Here is an 8,772-nt window from a genome sequence, read left to right as displayed (position 1 = left end):
CCCGCACAATCTGCTGTGATGTCCTCATCTTCCATCTTACAACCTGGAGATAAAGTCAGACGATCCTTTGAGGGTTCCTCCATGGCGTGTCCTGGAAACATAGAGACACATGATGGAGAGATATGAGAGGGTGAGATGACTTCACTCAACATTCCATCTGGATCAGGAGGTCTGAGGGAGCAGATGTTCTATGAGGAGGTCCCAACCAGCCGGGACTCCTCCCATCTTCAGTCAAAGGGCCTCCTCCCAGATCACTTCTACATTGACACAGCCTTGTCAAAAGAGGCGGAGCCAATAGGGACTGGGAGGAGCAGACTCTTCACCCAACCACAAGCCTAGGCACTGGGTCATGTGACCTCTGAGAAACAAGAAGATCAGAGTACAGACTGGCAGTGACAGAAGAACATAATATGACCCACCTGTGCTGATCTCTGTAGGCGTGTCCTCCTCTATGGACGTCCTCCTCATTCCGGCCTCCTCCGTATATCGCTGATCATCCCTCACATACGTCTCTTCTACTTCACCCTCAACTTTCATCTTCATCAGATCTTCACCCTAAACCAAGAAAATGAAAGTAAATATCTTATAATATCCACCTATGGTCTCCAGGAGTCTCGTTCATGTTCTAGATGCTCCGTCCCACCTGATTATCATGGGGGAGGGTGAGATCATCTCCAGGGTGAGGTTTAGTATCCTCTCGGTCATGTGACTCCGGTCCTCCTCCATCCTCATTGATGTGGTCATGTGATCTCTGGAGGTCTCTCTGTAGAGGAGAATGATGTGGAGTACCGGGTGTATGATATTAGGAAGGGGATATGAGGGGTTAATAGGTGGTCTCACCCCCGGTGGGATTTGTCTCATGTAGATCGGGTTTTATAAATCATCTGTCCAGGACTAGATGGGACACAATAGATGTTGTTCACACGGCATTCCCACCACTAGATGGGGCTGAGGGGTATCAGAGTTTCCGATGCTCCTCGGCTCCCTCTAGTGTCAGGAATGTTGCTCGGTGTTTGGCTGGACGGATGATTTATAAGTATCTTGCCCGCATGTTCTGCTCCCACCGAGCTCTGTGGTGGATCTCCATCTTGTCTCATATACAGGCAGTACCCTGGTTCCTACAACACGGGGACAATCAGCAGTGGAGACGCCATGACCCCCAGATGACTGTTGATGGCTGAGCTCTGCTGTCCACCATGAGGGGCCCCCCGGCACTTGGACACCCTTCCCCTTCTTCTAACCCCTCCCTGGTCTCATCCTTTCACCTCGTCCCTCAGAGCCGCCCTGATTTCACTCCATGGCACCCAAGTGCCGTCCAACATCTCATCGCCGATGGGCACCAAAATATCCGCAAATTCAAATCCTGGAAATTGGGGGTCAAATTTCTGTACAAACCGAATCCGACTCTCATTCCTCAAACAAGAGACTGCTAAGGTGTAAAGGTCACACATCTCTATAACGAAGAGAATGTTCTGACCCTGAAGGGGTTAATATACATCTCCGCACTATGGTGTACGTTTAATAAATCGTGAAAGAGTGTGATAAGCAGTGAGAAGGCTTTTCTCACCTTAGCAACGTGAAAAGTGTATAAAATGGTGTTTAATAACCCGTGATAAGTCAGGTAGGAAATATCTCACCTCTTTTCATCCTGGTGATAAGTACACAGAGAGTAATGGGAATAAAGGGAGAAAAGTAGAGAACAGCTTTATCACGGGATAAATATTGTGAAAAGAAGCCTGGATTTAGCAGACCTAGTGCTATTTTTCTCGTGAAGCACTGAGCAAAGATACAGGAACTTGTCATAAACCTACTTCCTTTAGGAACCTTCAGGAACAGTTAAAATAAAGCACAGATGCTCCTCTTCTGGATTTCTGACATTTTGGGAAATTTTCTGCCGGTAGCAACGGTTGGCTGAATGCTGATTGAGAGGGAAAAGGAGGGAAGTCTGTCTTAAGGCCCCCCTTCCCTCATGAGAGTGACAGTGGCAGTTTCAAGTCCCCTCACTGTATCTGTGTCGTGTGAGGTAAAGTTCAGTAAGGTCATGTGACCTTAGGGCTTGTTGTTGAAGGCTCAGTCTCCCTCAGAAACAGGCCCACCAAATTAAAGGAGAACTTTGGGGTCAGTGTTTTTCCCCATAGTTCTCCTCGGGGTAACGGGAGGACACAAACTAGCATCCTCCCGTTACCGAGACACCGGAGCGGATCACGACTTAGATGACGGGATCCGCCCAGCTGCGTGAGTGACAGCTATCTAGAGGCAGAGCCAGCTGTACCCGCTCCCGTCCGTTCCGCCAGTCAGATCGGAGCGGGGAGAGGGGAATCCAGCCCCTCCCCCTGTCACGGCAGAGGCGAGCGATCGCCGGTATGTGTTCGCTCACCTCCCGATCTACTGAGCCGACCTGTGACAGTCTCATTGTCACGGGTCGGCTAGAACTATGAGGTGAGTGAAAAGCCCCTCCCCCCCTCATAGCTCTCCTTTAAGCTTGAAGGATGTCTGCGGAGTATGTTTTTGAGGCAGATGCAGTGAGCATTGCACTCCACACATAACAGTCTGTAACACCATTTCGCCACCATAGTCCGCCGTTTATGATGCATTAATACCTGCTGCTAGTGTGTTTGCACACACACAGTGCTGATGCACCAATCTCGGGACAGCAGGCTTTTTTCAGCATGTGTCAGAGTGCCCACTTACATTGCTAGGCTCCGTCAGAGTGCCCACTTACATTGCTAGGCTCCGTCAGAGTGCCCACTTACATTGCTAGGCTCCATCAGAGTGCCCACTTACATTGCTAGGCTCCATCAGAGTGCCCACTTACATTGCTTGGCTCCATCAGAGTGCCCACTTACATTGCTAGGCTCCATCAGAGTGCCCACTTACATTGCTAGGCTCCATCAGAGTGCCCACTTACATTGCTAGGCTCCATCAGAGTGCCCACTTACATTGCTAGGCTCCATCAGAGTGCCCACTTACATTGCTACGCTCCGTCAGAGTGCCCACTTACATTGCTAGGCTCCATCAGAGTGCCCACTTACATTGCTAGGCTCCATCAGAGTGCCCACTTACATTGCTACGCTCCGTCAGAGTGCCCACTTACATTGCTAGGCTCCATCAGAGTGGCCACTTACATTGCTTGGCTCCATCAGAGTGCCCACTTACATTGCTTGGCTCCATCAGAGTGCCCACTTACATTGCTACGCTCCGTCAGAGTGCCCACTTACATTGCTAGGCTCCATCAGAGTGCCCCTTTAGAATGTTTAACCCCCATCACTGCCTCGCACTGCGGCCGCCTCTGGTAGTTTGATTCATGCTTTTGTACAAATCGGAACATGTAAATCCGGCTTTTTAGCAATTTTCTTAATTGTAACGGTGAAATAACGGCTGCGCTTTGCTATAGCGGTGCTTTGTAACATTGTTATTGGGCGGTTTGGCAGATTAAACTACGATCCTGTCAGGAGGATTGCAGATTATCACAAAGGATGTCGTTGTGCAGCTCAGAATACATTCCCCGCATTGCTTTCTCTACCGATCACCGTGACGACTTATCTCAGCCTTTCACAGCTGTTTCGTGTGATAAGTTTTCTTTTCGCAGGTTATTAAACAGCCTCTGTGCAGCCGAGACAAACAAAGAGATCTGCTGAGTAAAGTTACCTCGTGATGAAGCTAGTTTTATCACGGTTTATTAAACGTACACCTATATGTGTAGAAGAATCTTCCGGAGATAAAAGAGGTCACAGTGACTATGGAGGATGGACATGACGGGGGGAGGGGTTACCGGGTGTAAATATAACATAATATCTTATTACCTCCTCTGCTGCCAGTTCCAGCAATGTCTCCTCTCTACTTCCTCCAGACACACCTCTCACCTGGAACTTCCTATTTATATGTGACATCACTTCCCGTCCACTTTCCATAGAGACTTCCTGTCTGGGTGTAGGTGAGATCACCACCTTGTGGAGCTCAGAGGAACTGCAGCCCAGAGAAACCTCTCGTGGTGTGAACATGGCCTTGTGCTCTGTGTGTTCTGTATAGACGGGTCATCTCCACCCCACCGAGAAGGATAGACATATAGGACTGCTATAGGGATCAGTGGAGGGATTTTGGCACCTTTTTTAATTTGCAGGAAAACGGATTACAGATTTACAAGATGTTTCTCGGGGCTGCAGTTCCTCTGAGCTCCACAAGGTGGCGATCTCACCTTTACCCAGGCAGGAAGTCTCTATGGAAAACAGACAGGAAGTGATGTCACCTATAAATAGGAAGTTATAGGTGAGTCGGGAGGAAGCAGAGAGGAGACATTGCTGGAACTGGCAGCCGAGGAGGTAATAAGATATTATGTTATATTTACACCCAGTAACCCCGCCTCCCCCGTCATGTCCGTCCTCGTCCTCCATAGTCTCTGTGACCTCTTATCTCCGGCAGATTCTGCTACACACACATATATGTGAAATAGAAACCCGCTGCACGTCAATCCCACGTGACCATACACAGTTCTGAACCAAGCGTGGGCGTCACAAGGACGTGGCGATACCGCTCTCAGCCTCACCCTGCGCAGAGATTTCCCAGCTCGCGGGACAAACAATCTCAGGCCAGCAGACTGAGAGTGATCATCACCAGGGTTGGTTAACTCCGCAGTTACCCCTTTACACGCCAAACGTTCACTGCCATCACGTGTGTTACCGGAAACACGGACCGATCGCTATACAGTACAGTCTATGATATCTCTTCTCCAAGGAAGACTTCCTTCTTGATGTTAGACGGGAAACTCTTCTCGGGTGTTATAAGAGTTTCTCCTTTTCCCGTTGCAAACTTTGGTGTTACGAGAGGCTCCCGACTGCTCTGCGCAGCCACATTTTGTCGGTCCCCAAGAGAAAATCACTGAGCCAGACCATAAAACAATTGGGGAGGATTAGGGAGGGTGAGCAGGAAGGCTAAACATGTTCTCACTCTCTCCTCCACCCCTTCCAGTACTGTCCATTTCACATTAATACTTCTACATCCTGATTCTGATAGTTTAGCCCGGAATAAACGATGGATTATTGTGTGCTAGGACATTCGCTTCACGTGGACTCTAAACTAGACTCTAGGTTTCTGGACCTCTTAGACCCATCAAATATAGGTTGGTTGACAAGACTTCATCATTGGAACTGGGGGCTCACACCTCATTATTGTCACATTGTTGAGGACGATGAGGACGTCCATAGAGGAGGACACGCCTACACAGATCAGCACAGGTGGGTCATATGCAGGCCATCTCTGGACTCCATCCTCATGTCACGTGTCTCCTCCCTTTAGAGACCCAGCAACAGACAAATAATAGGATTTTGTTCTTTCAGTAAAATCCTCTTCTTGGAGTCTATTGAGGGACACAGCTCTGAAGAATTCTGAGACGTAGGGTTATGCTGCTGCCTCTAGTAGACACGGGCACTAGGCAAACAAAAAGAAAGCCTGTCACTTTAAGGACATAACCCCTCACACCTGCCAGTTGTAGGAGACAAAGAAATTTGAGGGGAGGGAGTTGTGTCCCTCAATGGACTCCGAGAAGAACAAAATCCTTTTTTATCTATCGCCCATGGAGGGACACAACTCTGATGAATTCTGAGACATAGAGACTTTCAAAAGCAGTCCAAACAGAGGGGTCGGGCACCACATCAGAGAAGGGAAAACAAAGTCTTCATGTCAATGAAAAGTTGGGTAAAAAAGGAGACCAGAGGTCTCAAGACAACGTTGTCCCGATGAAGAACCAAATAGGGACAAAGTAGACAACTCGGAAGTCCTATCCGAGGTAATGGCCACAAGAAGAGCAAACTTTTTGGATAACAAGACAAAGAAACGTCTTGAATGGGTTCAAAAAGGTGGTTTTGTAAAACAGAATCGAAGACCCAAATACTCCACGTGATGTTTCAGAAGTAGGGATGACTTCTCAATGTTCAGAATCCACCTGAAGTCCGGCACCGTCTAGACATCGAGCTCCAAAGTAGGAGGAAAAGGTTCTTGAACGTGTCCTAAGTACTGAGACCAGAGACAACCTGCTTCATGACCACCGCAGGACGAGTCATAAGAACTGAGACCAGAGGCAACTTTGAGTCCCTGACATGGAACAAGCCTGCAAATTTTGGAGGGGGGGAGGGGTAAGTAGGGATTTTGAAGTGCTTTGTAACCAATAACAGGAAGTGACGGGGAAGGAGGAATCAAAGAGCCAACGATGGTCTTCAGGATCAGTCCAGTCTTCATCTTGGTTGGGTTCCCCCATCCCCACTCTCTGACCTCTGGTGGGGCTCAGCTCCACTCTTATTACTAAATGACTGATGGAGGAAATAAGGAAGTGTAGGACATCCCATGTGGGGAGATGACAGACTAAGGTGGGTGAATCTAAAAGTCATCTGGTTGGAGGTCAGGAGGAACCATCTACCAGATATGATCCTCATCAACAAAGCTGACTGATATGGGCGGAGTCCTGGGTGAGGTGAACCAATCCGCTCATGTCCTCCAATAATCTCTTTCTTTCTATTTGTAGTCCATGGACGGGACGTCGGGAAGATCTCAGAGGAACGTCTCACGTTGTCTCCAGAAGATGAGGACATCACGCAGTATAGTCCAGGAGAAGACCATAATGTCCATCAGGTGCCTCATAGTGCGGATGGACCATCGCATTCCTCTTATCCTGAGGATCCTCAGACTGGGAGGGGCGGGGCCATCCTTCCAACGATTTTGGTCCATAAACAATCTCACAGACGTCAGAAGTCGCATTCCTGCTCTGAGTGCGGGAAAAGTTTTTTCCAAAAATCACGTTTAGCTAGACACCAAAAATCTCACACGGGTGTAAAGCCGTATTCCTGCTCGGAGTGTGGGAAAGGTTTTTCACAGAAGTGCTCTCTGTACATACATCTCAGATCTCACACAGGGGAGAAGCCCTATTCCTGCACTGATTGCGGGAAGTGTGTTGCTTCTCGACAACATCTTACTGCACATCAAAGGTCTCACATAGAGGAAAAGCTGTATTCCTGTCCTGAGTGTGGGAAATGTTTTCTCACAAAACAAAATTTAGATAGACACCAAGCATCTCACACAAGTGAGAAGCCATATTTCTGTATGGAGTGTGGGAAATGTTTTTCACAGAAGTCCTATCTTTCCATACATCAGAGAACTCACACAAGTGAGAAGCCGTATGCCTGTCCTGAGTGTGGGAAAAGTTTTGTTGTAAAGTCAGATTTAGTTAGACACCAAAAATCTCACGAGGGTGTAAAGCCGTATTTGTGCTCAGAGTGTGGGAAAAGTTTTTCACGGAAGTCTTATCTATCCAGACATCAGAGGTCTCACACAGGGGAGAAGCCGTATCCCTGTTCTGAATGTGAGAAATGTTTTTCTGAGAAGTGTCGTCTTTCTGTACATCTGAGATCTCACACAGGGGAAAAGCCATATTTTTGTCATGAGTGTGGAAAAAGTTTTGTCACAAAATTAGATTTAGATAGACACCAAAGATTTCACACTGGTGAAATGCCGTATTCTTGTTCAGAGTGCGGAAAAGATTTTCCAAAGAAGTCTTATCTTTCCGTACATCAGAGATCTCACACAGGGGAGAAGCCGTATTCCTGCACTGAGTGTGGGAAAAGTTTCCCATCCAAATATGCTCTCAAAAGACATCAGAGATCTCACACAGGGGAGAAGCCGTATTCCTGTACTGAGTGTGGGAAAAGTTTCCCATACAAATATGCTCTCATCAGAGATGTCACACAGGGGAAAAGCCGTATGCCTGCTCTGAGTGCGGGAAAAGTTTTTCTCAGAAGTCCGATATTTCCATACACCGGGGATCTCACACAAGGGACAAGTAATATTCCTGTACAGAGTGTGGAAAATGTTTTGTCAAAAAATCAATTTTAGATAGGCAACAAAAATCTCACACATATGATAATAGTGACAATCTGTATTCCTGTAATTAGCTTGGGAAATGTTTCTCCCAGAAGTCTTATTTTACCAAACATCCGGGAACCCACACAACACTCTAGATGTGCTAGTGTGGGAAATGTTTTCTATATGACTAATCAGAGATCTGAGACTGGGAAGAAACACACCTTAATACACACCTCAGAAAACACACTGCCGAGCTCTCCTCTGATCTTTATAAGGACATCAGAGTTGACTAAAGACTTCAAGGTTGTGTCTGGATTCCTCTGCTAGGAGAGAGGGGGAGGGGGTGTCACTGCTGGTTGAGTCCCTCTAGCACTGTAGTCTGATCTCCCTTCAAAGAAAGACATCATGGTGAGGGAGGAGCTTGTGGATGAAGGGAAGGGGAGATCAGACTACATGACAGGAATGACAGTGTCACTGCAGTAGTGGTCAGTCTGCACAGGCAGCTCCATTGACTCGGACAGCCCCCTGCTGGAGGAAAGTGGAACACACGACATCTTCAGGTGGAACATTTCCACATCTTACATTTTGTTCTGTTTGTTGATTTGATAATAAACTCAGAGATGAAGGTTCTCGTTGCTTGTCCTCTTTGTGTTATGTTCTTATCACAGCCGGACCATCCCAGAGATCTCCCCCTTATCTCTCCTGGCTGTCTCTCCTCACTCTCTCTCCTGGCTGTCTCTTCTCTCTCTCCTGGCTGTCTCTCTCTCTCCCGGCTGTCTCTCCTGGCTGTCTCTCCTCTCTCTCCCCCGGCTGTCTCTCATATCTCTCTTTCCCGGCTCTCTCTCCTCTCTCTCCTGGCTGTCTCTCCTCTCTCTCTCCTGGCTGTCTCTCCTCACTCTCTCCTGGCTGTCTCTCCTCTCTCTC

General features: G+C 47.8%; 1 protein-coding gene and 1 pseudogene across 1 annotated transcript in view; one reads left to right on the top strand and one right to left on the bottom strand.

Moving 5' to 3' along the window:
• The window catches only part of LOC108799111 (zinc finger protein OZF-like), a 24,832-nt gene that overhangs the window by 2,961 nt on the left and 13,099 nt on the right, over nucleotides 1–8,772 (bottom strand). The window lies entirely within an intron of this gene.
• On the top strand, nucleotides 5,186–7,829 carry LOC108799108 (annotated as a pseudogene).

The sequence above is a fragment of the Nanorana parkeri genome, unplaced genomic scaffold, assembly GCF_000935625.1.
Source record: "Nanorana parkeri isolate BGI_ZX_2015 unplaced genomic scaffold, ASM93562v1 scaffold1634, whole genome shotgun sequence".
Lineage (NCBI taxonomy): Eukaryota > Metazoa > Chordata > Amphibia > Anura > Dicroglossidae > Nanorana > Nanorana parkeri.
This window is presented reverse-complemented; position numbering and strand designations above follow the sequence as displayed.